Source organism: Eubalaena glacialis, chromosome 8 (assembly GCF_028564815.1).
Source record: "Eubalaena glacialis isolate mEubGla1 chromosome 8, mEubGla1.1.hap2.+ XY, whole genome shotgun sequence".
Taxonomy (NCBI): Eukaryota; Metazoa; Chordata; class Mammalia; order Artiodactyla; family Balaenidae; genus Eubalaena; species Eubalaena glacialis.
The window spans coordinates 77,627,025-77,651,015 of NC_083723.1; the positions used below are offsets into that span (position 1 = coordinate 77,627,025).

The 23,991-nt window shown below is 41.8% G+C and overlaps 1 long non-coding RNA gene across 1 annotated transcript in view; it reads left to right on the forward strand.

Annotated features, from left to right (window-relative positions):
- Nucleotides 1–1,136: 1,136 nt before the first annotated feature.
- LOC133096299 (uncharacterized) overlaps nucleotides 1,137–23,991 on the forward strand; it is an 80,679-nt gene continuing 57,824 nt past the window's right edge. Inside the window, exon 1 of the long non-coding RNA XR_009701762.1 lies at nucleotides 1,137–1,397. This is a non-coding gene — a long non-coding RNA (uncharacterized LOC133096299). The remainder of the gene's footprint in view (nucleotides 1,398–23,991) is intronic.

The window sequence follows — 23,991 nt, forward strand, 5'->3', positions numbered from 1 at the left end:
CCAGACCTGACCCTGCCTGTCCCACTAGTCTTCCTCCTGCCTGGGCCCGTTGCCTTCATTTCAGCCCAGCCCAGCTCCAGCACTTGTGGCTCGTTGGCCCTGAGCATACCTGTCTTCTTGGAATGTCAATCCTTGTCCTCTCTAGGGGGCACCTACTCTTTAAAACTCACCTCTCTTTCCACCCTCTCTGGAGGATTCTTTCTGATTCCCATGGATCTAGATGCAATTCCTCTGGGTTCTCTGAGGAATGTGTGCTCTATTTTAGTCAGTGATTTACTCTTTGGAATCTTACATTGGACTGTTAGCCTCCTAAGGAAAGGGTCCAAGTCTCAGACTGAATTTTCATTTTTACATTTAACTCAGTGTTTCAAATCTTGTAGAAATGTAATCAATACTTGTAAGAGGAAAGGGCCAGAAAAGAAAGGGAAGTCAGCTAGGTAATTAGATAGATTAGGGATATAAATACGTTGAGGGAAAAGTCCGTAAGATCTTAAGATGTGCACACTAAATCTCCATTGGATGTTTGCAAACCTTGGACCTGAGATATTTAAAATGAATAACATATGATGGTTAAGAACAGACAGGCCGCGTGAATTTCAATTCCAGTTGAACCGCTTAGTAGCTAACTGACCCCAAGCACATTACTTAACCAATTTGAGCCTCAGTTTTCTTATCTAATAAATGAGAAGACTAATATTGTCTCCCTGATAAAGCTGGTGTGAGGTTAAATAGGGTAATTCACGTAAAGGACTCAGCACAGTGCCTGGAAGCAATGAATGTTCAATAAATGTCATTAATGATAACGATGATGATAATCATTAGGAAACAAGACACTGAATGTTTTTAACAGAACAGTAAGAGGAGGCCCAATTATAAAACTATTCAGTATGTCGAACTGGAATTGCAATGAATGGTATTTCAAAGGCCAGCCCCTAAATTAACATCATCATATGAGGGCCTGGGGATGCCAACCAGCTGCTCTTTAGAGCATACAAGCCAGCATTACAAGAAAAGGCAGCAGGCTGTTAAATTTTTGCATGATAAAACAGCAGTTTCAAGACTGTGTATGCAGAATAGTTCCACAGGATGGCAATGTGTGTTACGTGAAACAAAGTGTTCCAGAATCAAATAAGATTTTGAGACTTTGTAAACCAAGTCCAACAGTGATATTTTTCTGCAAGACTCCTCTGAGCATCTCTGAGAAGGGGATGGCAGGATTCACCCACCGCTTTTAACCATAGCATCCTGTGTTTTTCAGATTACCTCCTGGGACTTTTCAAAAATGCCCCAATTAAAGGAAAGCTCCAAGGGTCTAGCACTTATCATCCCAGGACAACTGAGAAGAAGAAAGAGAAGGAAAGAAGAGAAAAGAAAAGAACAACAACCTTCAAATAATAGTAAGGGTGAATATTTTGTACTTTTCTCAGTTTTCCTAAATGTATAAAAGTATGTTACTTCTATAATCAAAAAACCAGGAAACATTTATCTTAAAACAATTTTTTCAGATTTAAGATTTAGCTAAGATTTGAGCACAGAAAATGAAAGTAGACATTTTTTTAAAAAATCAGTGTTTCACAATTTTAGGAGGAGAAATATTCCTGTGCATTGTGAACTAACAGAAACAAGAATGGCCTAGTTAATAAATGCGGAGTCCCAGACAATCTTAAAACAGCTGACTCCGAGGGCTGAGAGGTACTCAGAGACGCCCACAGGGCATATAACCCTACCTGGGCCCCACCTGGGAGGGGAAAGGCCAGGTCTCAGCAGACGCCTCAATGGGTAGATCTTCAAGAGAGAGCTGTGCTGGTCCTAGGATCCCAGCACGCCTTGACTTTTCCCCCTTAACCCTCACAGCCTCCAGGAGGGCACCTCTGATGGCCTGGAGTCAGGCTACTGCAGGGTGGCGCTGAATTCAAGCTGGGCCAGCAAAGGCTGCTCACCTTCATCATTGCTGAGGTTCTGAGCTCTCTTCTCTCGTATTCATTTGCTTTCAAGTATCTTTGGTGACTCTGCAAGTTTCTCCCTTTCTTTGCGAATTGGTTTCCTGTCATTTTTATGAGAAGGAATTTACTGGTGCTTTAAAAATATATAAAAATGTCTTTATGCCTAAATCTTTTCTTATCAGGCTTCTCTACACTGTTTGTTCTCTATCCTGGGTTTTTGGGTTGTTTTTTTTTTCCTTTTCTGAATTCAGTGCTTCTGGGCTCAACCAAATGGAAATGGATCTGGTAAAGGCTGGAGCATGGATGTGGATGGGGTGGGGGGGGGGGGGGAAGGATAGCCAGGCCCTGGGGCTGCCAGCCGGGAGCTGCTGCCCTTGCTAAGGCCCATTACTCACTCAGTCACTTGGCAAGACTCTGCCCCCAGGCAGCTCGTCCCCCTGCCTCTCTCTGAATAATACACACACCTAGCAGGGAGCCATCACTTACACAAATAGCTGAGAGCACCTCCGGACTACTGTTCAGCTATTAAGAGTTCAGATGCCCTGGGGAGGCCAGATGGAAAGTGCCAGCTTGAGGTCTGAGCCCGAATCTGCAGGCACCTTTCTAACTGGCCTCACAGGTGTTTCCTCTGCAGGGCAAAATGCCGGTCGTATCGGTGCCAGGGCTGCCCTCCACATCCTAGGGAAGGGGATGTGCACTTTGCCAGGGCTAAGCAAGCGGCCTCCTCAGGGTCATGGCAAGTGGTGGGTTCACCACTGGTGCTGGGGTGAGGGGGGTGTTTGGGGGGTGCATGCCAGTGAGCAGTGCCTTGTCCACTCCGCGGCTCCTTCAGGCAGACCTGGCAACAATCTCAAAGGAAGAGTGCATGGCGTGTGGCCCGCTCCCCAGCCCCACCCAGGCATCACACACTTATATTTATGAAGACTCCTAGGAAGGAATACATAGGGAGGCTTAAAATCATTTTGACAAATATAGGGAAAATGCCTTCCATAAGGCTGAATGGAAATGAGCAGTTTTCAGAATTGTGTATACCACAATTCTGACTATGTAAAAACGATACCTCTACGATATACATGAGGAAAACAGGAATGGATAAAGCAAAACAGTTTACTCTGTTTAGTGAGATTGTCAGCAATATTTATTTTTCTCTTCACAAATTTCAGCTTCTAATTTTTCTACAATGAGCATTCTTACCTTTATTAGCAGAAAAGGTCACTAAGCCATTTGTTCAAAAATCTGCCGAACACCTCTTTACAGAGTGACAATTATGGATAAGACAGGTATGTGTGTGTGCGCGTGGGTGGGTGTGTGTGTGCGTGATGCTTATATAGATACATATACCATGCACGTATATAAATAAATGTGAACAAATGAATATGCTCGTGTCTATGACTATATAAATTTTACATATATATATATATATATATATATATATATATATAATTTCATGATTATCTTCAGAGATCCACCAATACAGAAAATTGACCTACTGGTAAACCCACAGAAATATGTCACACGCAGGAGGCCATCAACAGATCAGACAAAGAGACACAACCACTAGCTGTGATAGGGTCTGTCTTCATTTTCTGGGGTTAAGTGACTGTTGCAAAATAATCTATTTACTCTTTGTGAAGATGGCCATCTTGACAGAATAAAATGGGGAAGATCCTGCCTGGAGCAGAAGCTGTGTGCCACCATGGTGACAGTGATCTTAACAGATACTTATGCCCAGGGCTGGCTTCTCTCTCCTCTTCCTCTTCCCAAGTGAGAAACTGCACTTCACATGGATGGAACAGGGTAGGGTGTTTTCTCTCAGAGCAGAGCAAGCCCAGTGCCAGGTACAGAACACCTTGTGTGCTCGGCTGGCCTGGCTGCCCCATCCACCTATTCTGCGGGTCACCGACCAGTGCTCCCTCTGACAGGTACCCATGTGGCACCCCCCAAGGATCCTGTTATGGGAAAGAGCCTTGGGACTGCCTTGGCCAGCAGCCTCGAGCACTCAACCTCCACACCTGAGAGCTCTCAGGACTTGCACCTCAGTATATGCCCCACTCTCATCCTGGAGGCTTTGTGCAGAGCGGGGTGGAGCCTATGAGGAATAGGCTCATTACGCATGACCTGATCCTTAGAGACACAGCGGGAAAAGGGGGGACCTCAGAGGGAAAGGGGAAGGGATGCTGAGCCAGATGTCCGAATTTCCCCTCTGGAGTTTCTTCTTCCCTTTGGAGTTCTTAAAATTTGATCCCACCTTTGTTATTACCTATGGGGGAATGGCATGCTTCCTTAAACAACATGTTAAACAATCATTCCAAATATTTTCTTCAGAGAGCTTTTGCTTTTTTTCTGGTTAATCCTTGTAGGACAGTGTTGGGGTGCGTGCGTGTGTGTGTGTGTGTGTGTGTGTATCTTCATGCATGCATGGTTAAGAAAAATAGTTGTTCACTTCAGTAACTCATTGGCAAGATGGAGGCTTCCAGTAGGTGCTGGGTGATATCTGAAAGACTTATAGCCCATCTGTCTGTTCAATCATTTGTTCATTCATTCTAAACATATGATGCAAAGATTGGTTGTAACTAGGTGCATAATGGGCTTGGAAATCCAAGTTATAGTCAAAAGATATGTTTACTTTCTGCTATATAAAGTACTATAGGCCTTTGTTACTAGCAAAAGCTAGTAATTATAAAAATGAATTTATAATCCATTATAAATATTTCAATTTTGGCCAAAATTTAAATCAGAGCAAGCCCAATGAAAAGCCTTAGTTTTTGTCAGGACTTTGAGTAGTAAGAGAGATTCTATCCAACTAGTTTAGAGTACAAGAGGGAGTCCATCCATTCCCATAATTGGGAAGTCCACAGTTATGGGATTTAAAAAGTCAGGTTCTGCTGGATCCAAGGGCTTAGATGACATATAGGGTTTCTTTCTCCCTCAGTCTCTCTTTCCTCTCTCTCTTGCTCTTACTCTTTCCCTCCAGTTGGGAAGATAGTACCGGCAGCTCAAAAACCATATCCTTACAGCTATTGCTCCAAATTGATCAGGCGTGCACACTCTCTCTCAGCATCCATATAGCAAAGTTCAAGAAGAATGACCATTTCAATGCCAGTCATTCTGGTTTGGGAATAGAGGACCTGGACTGGCCCATCAGGATCACAGCCCCTTCTGCATTTGGGGTCACGGGGAGTGCTAGTGGCGTGGATTGCTGTGGGATAGGGTGCTGGTGGGCTGGGATGCTGCTCTGGGATTTGTAGATATATAGGATTCTGTGGAAGTGTGGAATCACAGTTCTCTAAAGGAAAAGTAAGCTGTGCTTACCTGAAGAAGGGGAAGGGAATGCCAGATGGACAAATAATTTCTCAAAGCATTACTATAAAATGTACCTGGAAAGAGGTTGATCCTGATGAAAATAATCTCAGGAAACTAAAAGTGGGAACAGAGAAAAAACTGAGATGATTTAACAGTGTTGACTAGAATATTATCATTCAATTATTATTGGCTCAAGAGAGTTTGCTTCAGAAAATACCTTCACAGTGAAAATTCAGGAAAAATGGTATCTTGATTAAAGTGTTTGTTTTCATAAAACAAAGTCCAAATAGCCTCAGAGTCAAAACAACTTTTCCTGGAACTGAGGTATTTTTTCTCCCAAAGAAGTCCAAATTTAATTAAGATGGGATAAACAGCATCTGGACATTCCTGATCTTATATCTTGACATAATTTAGCCTCAGAGGCAGTCACATTTTTCTAAGAAGATGATCCATTCATTCCTTAGGATGTGCTTTGCCCTTGAGTGGAGGAGAGAGGAGAGTTGCTGGGATGTGTCACAGGCTTGTCACCACTGCCCATCTTCTCTGCTTCAGGGGACTCTGCACTGGAGGCAGAGAGACCCAGTACTTCACAGAAGTATTCAAAAGGCTCTTCAAAGTCATGGGACTCTGAAGGGGGGGTGTCTGTCACCAGCTGACTCTTGGCTGTCCTGCTTTGCAGTTTTATGACTTCTATTTCCATCAGTTATCTTGTTTTATGGCTGTAAATGATAAGATAAACTGGGTTCTCTCTCTCTCTCTCAGCTGGTCTGTAAACCAAAACAAATCATTCCACAAACCCATGCCCTCTCAGATCTCTTGTAATCTCACCCATAACAACTCATGCAGGCAGAATATTGAACTCCAAAGCCTGTCTCAAAGGGCAAGAGACTAAGCTGATGCCAATTTTGAAATAGGTTTAGCAAAGCTGTCTCCCTCAGAGATCCCATCATGCCTCTTTGACAAAGCCAATCTCCCTTCTGGTCCTGTGTGAGCAACTTCTCCTTAAGTCTAAAGCCCATCAGCTGCGTGACTTGAACGAGTTACTTCACCTCTCTGGGCTCATCTATGAAATGAACAGACAGGATTAGGTGATTTCTGTGGCCCTTCCAGTTCTAACAGCCTGCAATGCTGTGACATCTGGATGCTATATACCACCACCATGATGTAGGGAAGTTCTCTACAACCATAACTCTTCCTGGTGTCTCTCAGATAAAGGCCAGCCCTAACCTCACCCGCAAAGGGTATGTCTGCAATTGCAGGAACAAAAGCAAGGACAGACAGGGGGCCAGGCACCAGCTATATTCAGATTAAAATTGGTAAGGTTACATCAGTAGCATCCTTAATAGTGTGGCCATTTCTTTCTCCTTCTCGCCTCTGGGATTAAAGCTTGTGTGCTGACTGTTGAAAAATCAGTCATTAACAGCCAGGAAATGACTTCCTCATCCATCAGAACACTGCTCAGCCATGTTTCAGCTTTTTCCCCCTTTCCCTGTGTAATTATTCTCATCCACCACTGATTACAGTTTATAATAGCCATAATTCTCTCCGAATCAATCATTACTTCACTTTACCACGAGGTTACCAGAAGAAACATGAGGGAATGCAGATAGCCCCGGCTGGGTTTTATTTTTTGGAAATTGCCTGCTTTTGTCTGGATCTCATTTAATCATCTGGATGTTCAAAGAAAAGCTAAGATTTTAATTCAAAGGCACTTTTTTTCTACTTGCCCTTAACTCTTTTTTTTTTTTTTTTAAGAGGAAATGATGGCTGGTTAGCGGAGGCTAATGCTGTGCAAAATCTGCCACTGGTATTGTTTGGAGTGACTGGTGGGGGACACAGTGGGGATTCTTGTCATGCATCCATATGCTTCTTTGGCACTTTACCTTCCTGAATGTGGTTCAGGCTACCCATCCTGAGTGGTTTCCTGGAAGGTTCAAGAATTGTTATTTCCCTCCTTGGACCAATTAGAGCAAAAATTCCTACTGGGAAAAACAAAGTTTTTTCTTACACATTCTGGAGAGGTATGACAATCAGTCATGTACAACTTAGTGAGAATTTAAGACAGTTCAGTTTTATTTAGTATTTACCAGACTTACTATGTTCAATATAATCTGCCAGTGCTTCGGTAAGTTAAAAGAAAAAAAGAATACCATGTAGTCCTCACATCCAAAGCTCACATGGTAATGGGAAGTGGTAGGAAGATAAACATAAAAATAACCATTTCAGCATTCATCACATGTGCCTTGGATTTGGGGGTTACAGAGTGCATCAGGAAAATGAGGAGAAGAGGCTATTTTTATGCTAGGGATCTTAGAATTCCTAGAGGAAATGTGATTTGAGCTGAACCTTGGAGGAGGGGAAGGATTTGAACAAGTAATCATTCCAGGAAGGGGCAGCAGAAATTAATCACAAAGGCCTGGGAGGTGAAGAAAAGATGAGGGAGACCGGTGCCCAGGAGGAAAAGCCCAGAATAGTAGAATGACTGGGGGACATGGGATGGTGTGAAGGCCCAATGGCTGGCTGCAGCATCACGTTACCCCCAGGAAAGCTTCAGAGAACCACATACGCTCTTCTCAGGGAGTTCTAGAAATACTTGCTGAAGCAGCATTGGCAAACACGAGAGGATAGTGCAAAACATCACGTAATTCAGAATATATTACTGGAAATGTGACGTCATGGTTAGTGAAGTTTGGGACCTACTAGTTATGATGATGAAAGGAGTAATTTTACAATATTGGACCCCCACCAAAAAAAAAAGTGGTCTTTTCTAACCCAAACAAAACCAGGTTGAAGTTGAAGCTCTAATGAAAGACATTTTATTTTTGAAGTTTTAAAATATTAACATAATGTTTTGGAAGTACTGGATCAGCATCAACAGCGAATGTTCTCAGGCCTATTTACACAAAGGAAAGGTTGAATCAGTGGTGGGAGTGGAGGCAGCACACTTGACCTTGCATCCCTCCTTACTAGTACACTGTTGGTTTACTGGGGGAACCTATGAACTCTCATAAAGCTCCTTTCACCCTCATTTGCCATATTCACATGTATAAGAGACATGAAATAATTTATGCAGCAAAAGCCCAGGGGTCTGTGGTCTGGGGGAAAATGTTCCAGGTAGCTGCTAATATGGAAGTTATTTACTTTCCCCAAACAGCCTGGGTGGTCCATGTCAGTGGTTTCCAGCTTTTTTATTTCATGAGCTGGTAAAAATAACTTAAAAAAAAAAATTGAGTGTTAGTTGGGGGGGAACATGGGTTTGCCTACTTTTTATTTTTCCAAGTCAGGCCATAAAAATAAAAAACCACTCCCATCTACTCTCTCTATTGTTTCACACACACAAAAAGCACATCTTGATACCCCAAACATAAGGAAACCATAATCTCAGCACAGAGGATAATCCTTTCAATTAAAAGCTTTGTTGAAAAAAATCTCACTTCATCATCCTTACTTATCTCATTTTGCAACAGAATGCTCAAAGATGCGTTTTTGAAGGGCTTGTGCTCCCTGAGAAATTCTGATCTGTGTGAGTTCTCTCTCTGGCTGCTAGAAGGTAGCTCAGAGAAACACAGTTCTGAGGTCTCTTCTGTGGACATGCATAGGAAGAAATAAAAGGAACCACCTCATTTTCCAGCATTGTCCAAATTGATGAGGAAGCAAATCTGGACTGCATTCTCAATTCAAACTCCCAATGTGATATTTGAAAACAGCAGGAGACAGAGGCTGAGAAATAGGTCTTTTCATTAATATATCGGCCCTGTTATGGAGCCTGTTATGACCCAGGCTTTTAGTCTTTTTGTGGATGAGGGCCTGTGGGGCGTAGAAGACAAGCCAAGTACACGAAATTAGGACAAGAACGTCTTAAAAGGTTGGAACAGAACCTGGCCAGAAACATCTCCTTTTTTTTTTAACATCTTTATTGGAGTATAATTGCTTTACAATGGTGTGTTAGTTTCTGCTTTATAACAGAGTGAATCAGCTATACATATACATATATCCCCATATCTCCTCCCCCTTGCGTCTCTCTCCCACCCTGCCTACCCCACCCCTCTAGGTGGTCACAAAGCACTGAGCTGATCTCCCTGTGCTATGCGGCTGCTTCCCACTAGCTATCTATTTTACATTTAGTAGTGTATATGTGTCCATGCCACTCTCTTACTTCATCCCAGCTTACCCTTCCCCCTCCCCGTGTCCTCAAGTCCATTCTCTACGTCTGCGTCTTTATTCCTGTCCTGCCTCTAGGTTCTTCAGAACCATCTTTTTTTTTTTTTTTTTAGGTTCCATATATATGTGTTAGCATATGGTGTTTGTTTTTCTCTCTCTAGGTCCATCCACCTCACTACAAATAACTCAATTCCATTTCTTTTTATGGCTGAGTAATATTCCATTGTGTATATGTGCCACATCTTCTTTATCCATTCATCTGTTGATGGACAATTAGGTTGCTTCGATATCCTGGCTTTTAAATAGAGCTGCAATGAACATTGTGGTACATGAGTCTTTTTGAATTATGGTTTTCTCAGGGTATATGCCCAGGAGTGGGATTGCTGGGTCATATGGTAGTTCTATTTTTAGTTTTTTAAGGAATCTCCATACTGTTCTCCATAGTGGCTGTATCAATTACATTCCCACCAACAGTGCAAGAGGGTTCCCTTTTCTCCACACCCTCTCCAGCATTTATTGTTTGTAGATCTTTTGATGACGGCCATTCTGACCAGTGTGAGGTGATACCTCATTGTAGTTTTGATTTGCATTTCTCTAATGATTAGTGATGTTGAGCATCCTTTCATGTGTTTGTTGGCAATCTGTATATCTTCTTTGGAGAAATGTCTATTTAGGTCTTCTGCCCATTTTTGGACTGGGTTGTTTGTTTTTTGGATATTGAGCTGCATGAGCTGCTTGTATATTTTGGAGATTAATCCTTTGTCAGTTGCTTCATTTGCAAATATTTTCTCCCATTCTGAGGGTTGTCTTTTCATCTTGTTTATGTTTTCCTTTGCTGTGCAAAAGCTTTTAAGTTTCATTAGGTCCCATTTGTTTATTTTTGTTTTTATTTCCATTTCTCTAGGAGGTGGGTCAAAAAGGATCTTGCTGTGATTTGTGTCATAGAGTGTTCTGCCTATGTTTTTCTCTAAGAGTTTGATAGTGTCTGGCCTTACATTTAGGTCTTTAATCCATTTGGAGTTTATTTTTGTGTATGGTGTTAGGGAGTGTTCTAATTTCATTCTTTTACATGTAGCTGTCCAGTTTTCCCAGCACCACTTATTGAAGAGGCTGTCTTTTCTCCATTGTATATTCTTGCCTCCTTTATCAAAAATAAGGTGACCATATGTGCATGGGTTTATCTCTGGGCTTTCTATTCTGTTCCATTGATGTATATTTCTGTTTTTGTGCCAGTCCCATACTGTCTTGATTACTGTAGCTTTGTAGTATAGTCCGAAGTCCGGGAGCCTGATTCCTCCAGCTCCGTTTTCCTTTCTCAAGATTGCTTTGGCTATTTGGGGTCTTTTGTGTTTCCATACAAATTGTGAAATTTTTTGTTCTAGTTCTGTGAAAAATGCCATTGGTAGTTTGATAGGGATTCCACTGAATCTGTAGATTGCTTTGGGTAGTATAGTCATTTTCACAGTATTGATTCTTCCAATCCAAGAACATGGTATATCTCTCCATCTGTTTGTATCATCTTTAATTTCTTTCATCAGTGTCTTATAGTTTTCTGCACACACGTCTTTTGTCTCATTAGGTAGGTTTATTCCTAGGTATTTTATTCTTTTTGTTGCAATGGTAAATGGGAGTGTTTCCTTAATTTCTCTTTCATATTTTTCATCATTAGTGTATAGGAATGCAAGAGATTTCTGTGCATTAATTTTGTATCCTGCCACTTTACCAAACTCATTGATTAGCCCTAGTAGTTTTCTGGTAGCATCTTTAGGATTCTCTATGTATAGTATCATGTCATCTGCAAACAGTGACAGCTTTACATCTTCTTTTCTGATTGTATTTCCTTTTATTTCTTTTTCTTCTCTGATTGCTGGGGCTAAAACTTCCAGAACTATGTTGAATAATAGTGGTGAGAGTGGACAACCTTGTCTTGTTCCTGATCTTAGAGGAAATGCTTTCAGTTTTTCACCATTGAGAATGATGTTGGCTGTGGGTTTGTCATATATGGCCTTTGTTATGTTGAGGTAAGTTCCCTCTATGCCTACTTTCTGGAGGGTTTTTATCATAAAGGGGTGTTGAAGTTTGTCAGAAGCTTTTTCTGCAACTATTGAGATGATCATATGGTTTTTATTCTTCAATTTGTTAATATGGTTTATCACATTGATTGATTTGCATATATTGAAGAATCCTTGCATTCCTGAGAATAACCCCACTTGATCATGGTGTATGATCCTTTTAATGTGCTGTTGGATTCTGTTTGCTAGTATTTTGTTGAGGATTTTTGCATCTATGTTCATCAGTGATATTGGCCTGTAGTTTTCTTTCTTTGTGACATCTTTGTCTGGTTTTGGTATTAGGGTGATGGTGGCCTCATAGAATGAGTTTGGGAGTGTTCCTCCCTCTGCTCTATTTTGGCAGAGTTTGAGAAGGATATGTGTTAGCTCTTCTCTAAATGTTTGATAGAATTCACCTGTGAAGCCATCTGGTCCTGGGCTTTTGTTTGTTGGAAGATTTTTAATCACAGTCTCAATTTCAGTGCTTGTGATTGGTCTGTTTATATTTTCTGTTTCTTCCTGGTTCAGTCTCAGAAGGTTGTGTTTTTCTAAGAATTTGTCCATTTCTTCCAGGTTGTCCATTTTATTGGCATGTAGTTGCTTGTAGTAATCCCTCATGATCCTTTGTATTTCTGCAGTGTCAGTTGTTACTTATCCTTTTTCATTTCTAATTCTATTGATTTGTGTCTTCTCCCTTTTTTTCTTGATGAGTCTGGCTAATAGTTTATCTTCTCAAAGAACCAGCTTTTAGTTTTATTGATCTTTGCTATTGTTTCCTTCATTTTTTTTTCATTTATTTCTGATCTGATCTTTATGATTTCTTTCCTTCTGCTAACTTTGGGGTTTTTTTGTTCTTCTTTCTCTAATTGCTTTAGGTGTAAGTTTAGGTTGTTTATTTGAGATGTTTCTTGTTTCCTGAGGTAGGATTGTATTGCTGTAAACTTCCCTCTTAGAACTGCTTTTGCTGCATCCCATAGGTTTTGGGTCATCGTGTTTTCATTGTCATTTGTTTCTAGGTATTTTTTGATTTCTTCTTTGATTTCTTCAGTGATCTCTTGGTTATTTAGTAGTGTATTGTTTAGCCTCCATGTGTTTGCATTTTTTACAGATTTTTTTCCTGTAATTGATATCTAGTCTTATAGCGTTGTGGTCGGAAAAGATACTTGATACGATTTCAATTTTCTTAAATTTACTAAGGCTTGATTTGTGACCCAAGATATGATCTATCCTGGAGAATGTTCCATGAGCACTTGAGAAGAACGTGTTTTCTATTGTTTTTGGATGGAATGTCCTATAAATATCAATTAAGTCCATCTTGTTTAATGTATCATTTAAAGCTTGTGTTTCCTTATTTATTTTCATTTTGGATGATCTGTCCATTTGTGAAAGTGGGGTATTAAAGTCCCCTACTATGATTGTGTTACTGTTGATATCCCCTTTTATGGCTGTTAACATCTCCTTTTTAAGTCACTCTTGGCAAAGTATTTCATTAATCCCAAAAGTGGGGGCAGAGGGAAGGAAAGGATTGTTGGGTAATAATAATTAGTATTGAATACTTACTGTGTGCCTACTACATAGTATATATGTATATATACTGAATACCTACTATGTTCTATGCTAAGACTTTTACCTACACCTTCTCATTTAATCCTCAAGACAAATTTATAAAATAGGTGTTCAACACAACTTTTTTTTTTTTAACATCTTTATTGGAGTATAATTGCTTTACACTGTTGTGTTAGTTTCTGCTGTATAACAAAGTGAATCAGCTATAAGTATACATATATCCCCATATGCCCTCCCTCTTGCGTCTCCCTCCCACTCTCCCTATCCCACCCCTCTAGGTGGTCACAAAGAACTGAGCTGATCTCCCTGTGCTATGCAGCTGCTTCCCACTAGCTATCTGTTTTACATTTGGTAGTGTATATATGTCAATGCCACTCTCTCACTTCGTCCCAGCTTACCCTTCCCCCTTCCCGTGTCCTCAAGTCCATTCTCTATGTCTGCATCTTTATTCCTGTCCTGCCCCTAGGTTCATCAGAACCACTTTTTTTTAGATTCCATATATATGTGTAGGCATGCGGAATTTGTTTTTCTCTTTCTGACTTACTTCACTCTGTATGACAGACTCTAGGGCCATCCACCTCACTACAAAGAACTCAATTTCATTTCTTTTTATGGCTGAGTAATATTCCATTGTATATATGTGCCATATCTTCTTTATCCATTCATCTTTGATGGACAGTTAGGTTGCTTCCATGTCCTGGCTATTGTAAATAGTGCTGCAGTGACCGTTGTGGTACATGACTCTTTCTGAATTTTGGTTTTCTCAGGGTATATGCCCAGTAGTGGGATTGCTGGGTCATATGGTAGTTCTATTTTTAGTTTTTTAAGGAACTTCCATACTGTTCTCCATAGTGGCTGTATCCATTTACATTCCCACCAACAGTGCAAGAGGGTTCCCTTTTCTCCACACCCTCTCCAGCATTTACTGTTTGTAGATTTTTTGATGATGGCCATTCTGACTGGTGTGAGGTGATACCTCATTGTAGCTTTGATTTGCATTTCTCTAATGATTAGTGATGTTGAGCATCCTTTCATGAACACAACTTCTTTTTTATTTAGAGATAACAAGTCTAAGAGAGGTTAAGTTCTCTGTCTCTGAGTACACAGAGGTAGGAGCAGAACTCATATCTGCCCAACCTGAAAGTCTGTTCTGACCACTGCAACAAGAACCTCCCTGCAGGATTTGTGGTTTGTTTTGTGTAATCACCTATCTATACATATGTATGGCCTGCAGTTATATATTTAGCAAACTGTTTATGGTGTATTACATCATATGGCTTTTCTAAGTCTCAGTGAATCCTTTGTCATTTTTATAAAGTTCTGGATTGAAGGACGGTCTTCAGACATTAAGGGATGAGTTTGCCAGGGGTCTGGCATCAGTAAGGCTGATGAGGTAACAGTGGTCCTCATAAAATGGGCCACACTGGGTCTCTCTGCAGACTCGTCTGAGTAGATTGCCCTTGCCATCAGGACTGGATGGCTAATGATTTCCAGGGTTTTGAGAAAGCCTCTACAGTCCTGCAGGCTCTGGCCTCCTCTGTCTGCTGTGTCTCCCGGGTTGGCTGCAAATTCCCCAAAACATGAATCACCTTCTTTCCTGTAGGGCTTTGCTCCATCTTTGGCCCCAAGTATTTCATAGCAGCCAGCGCCAAAAAGAAGCCCTGGGAGAGAGGAAAGCTTGCATATTAATTCCGGAGGCGACATAATGAGAATTTTATTCGCTTACTCTGAATTCCCTTGTGTACCCCATCCTCCCCTTGGTTCATTAACTCTCTGTACCTTGCCCAGCTGCTGAATCTCAAGAGAACAAATGCACTCTCTGTTCCTCCAGCAGATCACCAGGTCCTCTCCTCCCTGAATTTCCCCCAGGACCACACACGTGCATCTATTCCTGCCCCTCACAGAGGTCTTTATCCAGGCACGGAGTGTGCATTCCCCTCTTCAGGAAAGGATAGCCTCCTTACCTCCTTACCACAAGGCTTATTCTCGGGTTCTGTAATCCTTATAGGTTCTACCGGGCTTTCCTTCTCTGATATTGGGGTGTGTGTGTGTGTGTGTGTGTGTGTGTGTGTGTGTAGTTCTTACCACCCCCCAACAAAGCAGACGTAGTCATTTCAGAGAGGGACCTAACTCAGTTGTAGTCAAAAGGGCAAAATGCTTCCCAGTAATCTGAGTTACAATTCTGGATAAGATTTAGAAGTATGAGAAATTGTGCAGGGATGGTTGGAGAGTTGTGGTCTGGGGAGAGAGCATAAACTAGAATTTAAAATCTAGCCAACGTAGGTTAGAGTCAAAAGGTGACAGTTTCATTCTTAACTTAGATAAAGAAGCAAACGTTGTTTTCACATTAGAAAAACCTCATTTAATCTCTGCTAAACATTTCTACCAGGGGGTGTCTCTGAACTACCTATCCAGGTGTGTGTGTTTGTGTCTGTGAATGGCCCCATAAACTAGGGCATGTAGAGGAAGGCACAGTTCCTCCCCATCCTGCAGACATGCTCCGTGCTGCTCTCAGGGTGGCTGCAGCACTGAATGCGCTCTCCAGGCTCTTAAGAGGCAGGGTTGACTTCATAGGCATGTGCATTGGGCACCTACACTTGGGCTCTGTGCTTGGTTTAACGCTCTGCTGCCGCCATCTTAAAATTCTTAATAATGTATGACAAGGGCTCTGCATTTCCCTTTTGCACTAGGCCCCACAAGTTATGTAGCTGATCCTGTTGAGAAGCACATCACAGATAGAACAAGGCTGCACCTTCGAATCACCTGAGAGGCTTTGGAGAAATATCAGTGTTCTAGAATCCATTTGGAAAGGGGCCCAGCATTGGTATTGTTTTGAAAGTTTCCTTTGAAGTTCTTCAGGTGATCGGATGCACAATCATTTCTGAAAACACAGGCTAGAGGATCTCTAAGATCTAAGAGCTGGCTTCTGTGATCAGGTGTTCATTTTCTTTTGTACTTGTTAGCATTCCTGTGACTGCTATATTCCATTCCATAACACAGTCAAGCTTGTTTTAATATAAAACTAACACTTAAAATTTTTTATTACCTAGTAAAATTGACACTCAGGAAGGTGCACCATGTTTAGTTTCTACATAACTCGTGTGGCTTTGTGCTCTCAGATGTGTATGCAGCCCACTTTGAGAGGGCCAGGACTAGACTAATGATAATCTTTAAAAACCCTTATTTCTCCAGTATTCTTCTGCATCCATGATCTGTCTCCTATAGATCTTTCCACAGAGGGCCACGTTCATGTGAGAAATTAATTCCTTAGGTGTGTGTCTTGACCTGCTAACATCACTAACCCTGGGCCCTCGAAAAGTTCAATGCATATACCAAAGGTTAAGGTCAAAACAGGGAGTGATTGGTGTAGGACAAAGGGAGGAACGTGAGTTCTCAGCTACTCCAACAAGTTAACAAGATTCCCACCTTCAGTCACACTGGGAAACACCAAGACTGTTGAACAGTTAATACCAAGTTAGATCTCTTGCTACCCTGGGATTACTCTAGACAGAGACATGGCAAAGGGAAGTTTGCCTTCCATGTCCCTTGTTCTCTGAAGGATCCTTCGAAATGACCAAGGCATATTCTGCCAGCCTAACCAGACCTTCCCACTAGGGGGTTAGTATATTACATGCCCCAAACCATCTTTCTTCTCTCACATAGCTGCCCTTAGAATAGGATTTGATACACTAATTCTCACTACAGTGTCAGTGACTGATGTGGTCTACTTAGTTCTTTCCAAGTGTAGTGTGTTGCAACAGGGCTGCTATTTACTTAATCCAAAAGAATATGGTTTAAGGTAGAATTTCAGGCATGAGTAGTAAGCAAGGAAGGGTATAGTCAGACCTAGAGCAGGCTTCCTGGACCCCCTTGAATAACACAGCTCCTCTGGCAGCGGGCCATATGTTTGTCATTTAAGCAACAAATAATGCTATCAGCAAACAAGTCTTTGAACATGTGAAAGCATGTATTAAAAAATCAACCAACCTGAGTTCTCAGCTACTCCAACAAGTTAACAATGAACAGAAAAGCCCAAAGATGTCATTTGAATTCCTATTCAGATTGCTCAAAGATGGAAAGATGCATTAAGGGTGCTTCAGTAAACCTGGCATATAAACAAGGAGTTTAACATTAATGCTGTGAAAAAGAATAAAGGAGAAAAAAGTGAACTGCAATTGAGAAGGATCTAAGCAAATCACTCGTGTCCCCAAAACACTTTGGCCCCAAGAAACCAGCTAAGGGAGACATGTGAAAGATTTAAGAGAGAAACTAACCAAGGTGCCCTATGGAGAGGGAGTAGGTGCTGAAATGCAGCCCACGTTCGCCTCGCCAGACCCTGGATCCTCGTACACAGATATGTTCACCCAGAGGGGCTCCTCTTTCTAATATGTCCATCTGGAGGGAATGCTGCATTCTAATTAGTCTGTCAGAAGAACACTCTCCTAATTTCGACAAAGATTACTTTTAGGCCAGCAGCAGCCCTGGAATCTATCCCACTTAATCTGTGGTCGGTACACAGAAAATTTTAAGGCAAAAATAGCCAAAGGAAGCAGAATCTCATAGGAATTCGGACCTAGACTCAACAAAGAAGGCATCAAAAAAAAAAAAAAAAAAAAAAGCAAGCAAAGGAATAGAGACTGGTAAAACAAACACATTTAATGGGTCTCTGAAAAATTTTCAAGGTATCAGGTCACCAATTACCAGTCAACTCTTGCCTGGAACAGACGAAAAAGAAGTGACCTGTCTCTCCTTCCTGCAAGGACTGACCTGTAATTTGGGAACAATGTAAAAGAAATCAGAGTGTAGGGCTAAAGGGGTATCTCTGGAAATCTACATGTCAAAGAAGCCACCCTTTTTAATTTTGCTAATTTAATGTGAAAGTGAAATAGGTTCCTTTGCAACCTTGACAGCTAGCTTTCTGGAAAGGTGTCTGATATTGGACATAAAATGGAGACATCAATCGATGAGACTCATTAATATTCATAGACAGCAGATTAAGGTTGGTGGAAAAATTATTTATGAAACAAGGGTATTGTCTTCCTCTCACCAAAAGGATTTTGTTTAGAGAGGATTGGGTTGGGTGACAGAGCTATGACAGATTAAGTATGAATTTGCAGATTTCTTGGTTTATCTCCCAAGGAAAAGAATCTAAAGCAAAGAATGTGCAAGCAAAGAATGTGCTGGTCTGAGAACAGTAAATGCTTCAGCACCACGCACCAGTAGGTGTAATGAGCTTCAGACACCACCACCGTGATGGAAAGCACTCGGAAGGAAATGAAAGGATGGATTGCGAGTGTGGTTATGTAACAAAGGAACAGGCTGAAAGCAAAACAGGGCTCAGTTGATGTCGAGAAAGCTGGGGGTATAAAACATGGACGGTTTATTTTTTATTTATGTATGTGGTGGGGGAGATAGCATACAAGTCAATAATGTAATATGTAATTTACTATTTCTTTTCTCACATTGCATATGTATTTGTGGTGCTGCATAAGAAACCTTTGTGTTATTTCTGACTGTAGTTAGTGGGTGCTATTTTATAATCTAATAAAAACGAGAGTGAAAGTCCGTGAGTTAAGAAGTAGTCTGAGATCCTCAAATGAACTCTGTTAACAGTACTCTATACTTACACAGTTTGAGGATTTATTGCTAGTCCCTTATTTCCATGAGCCCTTTCCTCCTTTGTCTTCCAATCCAGTGGAAATAAGCTGTTGTGATCTGCTGAAATTTTAAAGTGACAGGTGAAAAAAAATTTTTTTTCTGAGAGTGGCATAGTGAGAACCTTAGAATAAGACCTTGAGTTGTTCCCTAGGGCATACAAAGTGCCATGGCATTTTTTCTGTTGATTGCACTTCAGAAAATTCAGTCTCCTATGCATGGGCCCAGCCCATCATAGTTTCATTGGTTGCTATAATGTTGTAAACAGAAATTGGAGAAGAGAATGTAGCATTCTATTTTAGATCATTGACACACAATGCTTAAATTAGATAATATCTCCAAACCAATTTAAAAACATTTTTGGTGGACTTAAACAGATGGAATTTAAAAACACATGTCAGGAATTGGACAGGTCAGTTGTTTTTTTTTTTAATTTATTAATTTATTTATTTCTTCGTTGCTGCATGCGGGCTTTCTCTAGTTGCAGCGAGCGGGGGCTACTCTTCGTTGCGGTGTGCGGGCTTCTCATTGCGGTGGCTTCTCTTGTTGCAGGGCATGGGCTCTAGGCGTGCGGGCTTCAGTAGTTGTGGCTCGTGGGCTTCAGTAGTTATGGCTTGTAGGCTCTAGAGCGCAGGCTCAGTAGTTGTGGCACACGAGCTTAGTTGCTCTATAGCATGTGGGATCTTCCCGGACCAGGGCTCGAACCCACGTCCTCTGCATTGGCAGGCAGATTCTTAACCACTACGTCACAAGGGAAGCCTGACAGGTCAGTTTTTGAGGACGGGAGACCTGGAACTGAGTCTAAGCAGAACTTTATGCAGAACGACACAGCAGGGCTAAAAGGAGGTGCAGCAACAGGGTTTGAAAGCTGGAAGAAACCTTGGCCATAATCTGCCCTAATCTCTTCATTTTGAAAGTGTAGACACGAAGACTGAAAAAAGGACTTGGCCAAATGGATAAAGAGTATGTGGTACATCCATACAATGGAATATTACTCAACCATAAAAAGGAATGAAGTGTTGATACATGCCACAATATGGATGAACCTTGAAAACATGCTAAGTGAAAGAAGCCAGACACAAAAGGCCACATATTTGACAGCTCCGTTGATAAGAAATGCCAGAACAGGCAAATCCATAGAGACAGAAAGCAGATTAGTGGTTGCCAGGAGCTGGGGGCGGGAGAATGGCAGTGACTACTAACAGGTATTGGGTTTCTTTTTGGGGTGATAAAAATATTCTGGAATTAGATAATAATTCTTGCACAACCTTGTTAATATGTTAAAGCCCACTGAATCATATACACTAATGCAGTGAATTTTATCTTATATGAATTTTATCTCAATTTATTTTAATTGCCCAAAAAAAGGGCAAAAGGAAAAAGGAGGTGGGGGGACTTGACCAAAGTTTTCCGTCAAGGACCATAATCCAGGCCTCTTCATCTGAAAGGAATGCCCTTTCTATTCAAAGAGTTTCTTTTCAGAATCATGTTTTTAACGTAAAAAATACCATACATGGAATGACAAAGAAAATGCCGTTATCAAAATATTATTTTAAAACCAAATTTGTGATCTAGTAATATATGTGCTTCTATAACAGCACATTAAATAACAAGAACTAGCAGCTGGTCTGAGAACTACTGTAATTTCAAAGTCGTGATGAACATATATGATTTTATAAGATGTCTGCAATGACTGTTATTTGATATGAAATCTGTGATTTCTATTAATGACAAAATCACAAGTACTAATATTGGTTTGTTGCTGACACTCAATTGAAGGAAATGCTAAATTTCAGGTAAGAAGTAGCAAAAATAAAAAAATATATATATTTTTTACAGCCAAGATCATAGACCCTCAAATTCTATGCATGGACCGCTTGGGGGTTTATAGACCCCAAGATCAGAAGCCCTATATTGCACCACTTTGGGGGACATCTGGGAGTAAGTGCAAAGGACTCAAAATGTTTAATAAGCCATTATCGTTTAATTAGGGAGATGATTTCCAATCTCAACAGCTAGCAAATAGCAAAAGTAATATCTAAGTAGACTTTTTTGTCATTCTATGCAGAACGCACAAAAAACTACCCAATTTAGTAGGCAGATAAGTCCCTTAAATGGAAATAGTTTCATTGTGTTTGTGTCAACTGCTCTCAGGTTGTAGGGAAGGCTAGTGTGCTGTCTTGAGAACAATTTTGAGGTTCTGTTCCCTGCTAGGGGTGTTGGTGACTTCTGCGATGGGTTAGTGTGATTATTGATGTCTGCTCCTGAGCCCGGAAGGGGCGGAGTGGTGACCACCTGATCCTATTAACTCCCAGCCCTAAATGCTGAGCCTCCTTCCTAGACCTGCAGCCTATCACTTAATGCCCCTTGCAGGCAGGTGCCTTGGCTCAGCAATTCAGGCCTGCTGAGTAAATTCTACACCAAATGTGTGAAGTTAACACATAAAGTAGATTAGCCAAAGCAGACATTCGGTGTGGCTTTTCCTTTTAAAAAGCAAATCCCAGTGTTTTGTATCACAATATACTACCTACTAGTGAAGTGCAATTTATTAAGAAGCTGTCATTTGGAGAAAGATATTAACATGTAGAGTTACCTCAGAAATGTGACACCTTCTTATTTAAGATACTGTTAAGGGACGTCCCTGGTGGTCCAGTGGTTAAGAATAAGTCTTGCAATGCAGGGGATGCTGGTTCGATCCCTGGTTAGGGAACTGAGATCCCACATGCTGCAGGACAACTAAGCCCATGCCTCAACTAATGAGCCTGGGTACTCTAGAGACCGCGCACCGCAACTAAGACCTGATAGAGCAAACAAATATTAAAACAAACAAAAAAAGATACTGTTAAGCTCCATTTTTTAATTTACTCAAGCCCTGCAGGTCCAAAACCAATCAAAACTCATGGTGAAGCTTCCAGACACCACCAACATCCAGGTTTTGATCTGCTCAGAGCCACTAGGCGAGTTGCTTCCCCAACTCTGTGGCTTTCACTCTGAGGCCTCAGAGAGTCAACAACTTCCCCTGAAGTCAGTTTTGAGGTACCTGACCAACAGGTGGCTGCTGTCTAATCTGGGGTGTTGGTTCACTGCCTTTGGTCATTTGTCTTCAATTAGTTAGTGAAGATAACAACTACCCCACCCAGACCTACAAGGGAATATGGCCTCTGGCACTACATTCTCTAAATTGTTCTCCTCCGTTTCCAAAATAGATGATGCAAATGGATGTGTATGATCTGTGTGTGTGTATATTATGTGTGTGTATGTGTGAATGTGCGTGCACATATATATCCCTCTCCATCTTCTTTCTACCTTTGGAATGCTTTCCCTTCACTGTTCATCATGGGAAGAAAAAGAGCATTAGCTAGCTCATCTCTGGTGAGTAATAGTCCCAATTGCCTGACCCTTAACTTTAAATCAGGTTAACTGGACAACTTAGTTTGGCCTCTGGCTTCTGCTTAGCCCTTCTTCAGAGCCTCCATTCCTCATACAGCCTTATTAGCAGTGAATTGCAGTCAGTGCTTCCAAAGCCTGAAATGGTAGTGTGTTTTGAGATTGGCAGGACGCTCTCCTCCACCTACTTATCTCCCTCATTGGTGAGTCTGAGGTTTTCTTGACTTTTGACACTTCACCCAGCTCCACTTAAAGTGCAAACACCTCAGTGGGTGCAGTCGAAGGGTGGAGATGCAGCGGGGTATAGCAACTGCCCTCCTCCCTCCCTCATCCAAGGCAGACCAACTGAATGCAAGACTCTTCCTCATGAACCTGGATCTAGCCTCAGAGTCCTTCTGAACACATCGAGCCAAAATATGGTAGTTGACACATAAGGGGAATCCTACTTACCGACCTTGCATTAAACCCTTGTTAATGAACAGGGAAGGAGCGAGGTTTACATCACTGACAACTAGCTCTTCGTGCAGTGAAGGGCTGCGTCCCCCAGCTAACGCTTGAAAGTCAGTATGTGTTCTTCCTAAGCAAGCAGCCTAGGTGAGCCTGTTTAAGAGCTTCTCTTAAACCACAGCAAAATGTCCCCATTGTCCATTAACATACGTGGGAGTGGAGGGGGCTATTGGAGGAATAGGAGCCAGAAGAAATGTGTCAATCCCCTGTGCATTGGGAGTGTCACTGCCGTTCCCCTGGCAGGTGGAGCAGGTCCTGGCACAGGACAGGCCCTGTGTCCCCCTCGTTCAGTGCACTGCCTCCTGGCCCCTGGGGTTGGCCTGCCTGCATCGGCCCAGTAGTGCCAGCTCTCCCATTTTCCCCTAGACCTCCCCTGCCTTCTCCTTCTGAGCATCATTTGTCCACCTTCACATGAACCTTGATCTCTTCCGTTTCCCCACTATCTTCAGTTGCAAACTTAGTTTTCTAGCACTTCAGGCATTGTTTTAATCACTAGCATGTTATGATATCATTTCATTATCACAAAACACCCCCTTCCCTCTGGTCTGTTTCCACCTCTCTTTACAGCATTCCTGACCATCAAGTCAGCCATTGGAAGGCATCCCCTTGCTTAAGAGAGGTAATCCCCTTGCTTAGCAGAAGTATTCATTTATACTTTTCTACTCAATAACCCTTTGTCATAGATGACTCTCCTGGAAACGGATTCTTCTCTCCAGTCCAAAAACATGCCACAGCACAAACTCTCCACCCTGCACCATAAACTTCTTGACTGTCAGATATTTCAGGCAGCAAAGGATCAGCGCCACTGCTGAAAGCAAGCCAGGCAATAGGGTCAGCCCCATAAATGAATGGCTTATCTTAGCTGCAGCTGTATCATCTGTACAAAAACCCTTCTCTCTCAATGTTATAGGCTTCCCAGTGCAGGGAAGAGAATAAGGAATTCATTCTCCTTCCCTTGGCTCTCACTCAGGCAAAGAAGGAATTTGAACGGCAATTTCTACTCTCAGCTGTAGTCTTCTGGAACACCATTTAGTCTGGGGTCTCCTGAGCCTCCTAGCCAGTGAGCCTAACTTGGGAATCTGAGAATCTGTTTGTGGGGTGCCACCCACCACGCTTCTCCCCCTGGCAGCCCAGAGAGGTGAAGCAGGCTCAAGACAATCAGCCAAAGGGATCAACTGCCTGTTTCCCAGACGCAACTCTAGTAAATGCTGCAGCAAAATGTAAAGATGTCAGGCAGCGAAGAAAAACATGGGTAATCCTGAATGTTCACATTTCCTCAATTTCAAATTGTTCACAGTGCCTTTCCCACGACTGCTATTCAACAAGCAAGGGACTGCTGGGCCATGGAAATGGCCCTGGCTTTGGCATGAGAAGACCTGGGTTGAGTCTTGTTCCTGCACTTGCTGGTGGTGTGACCT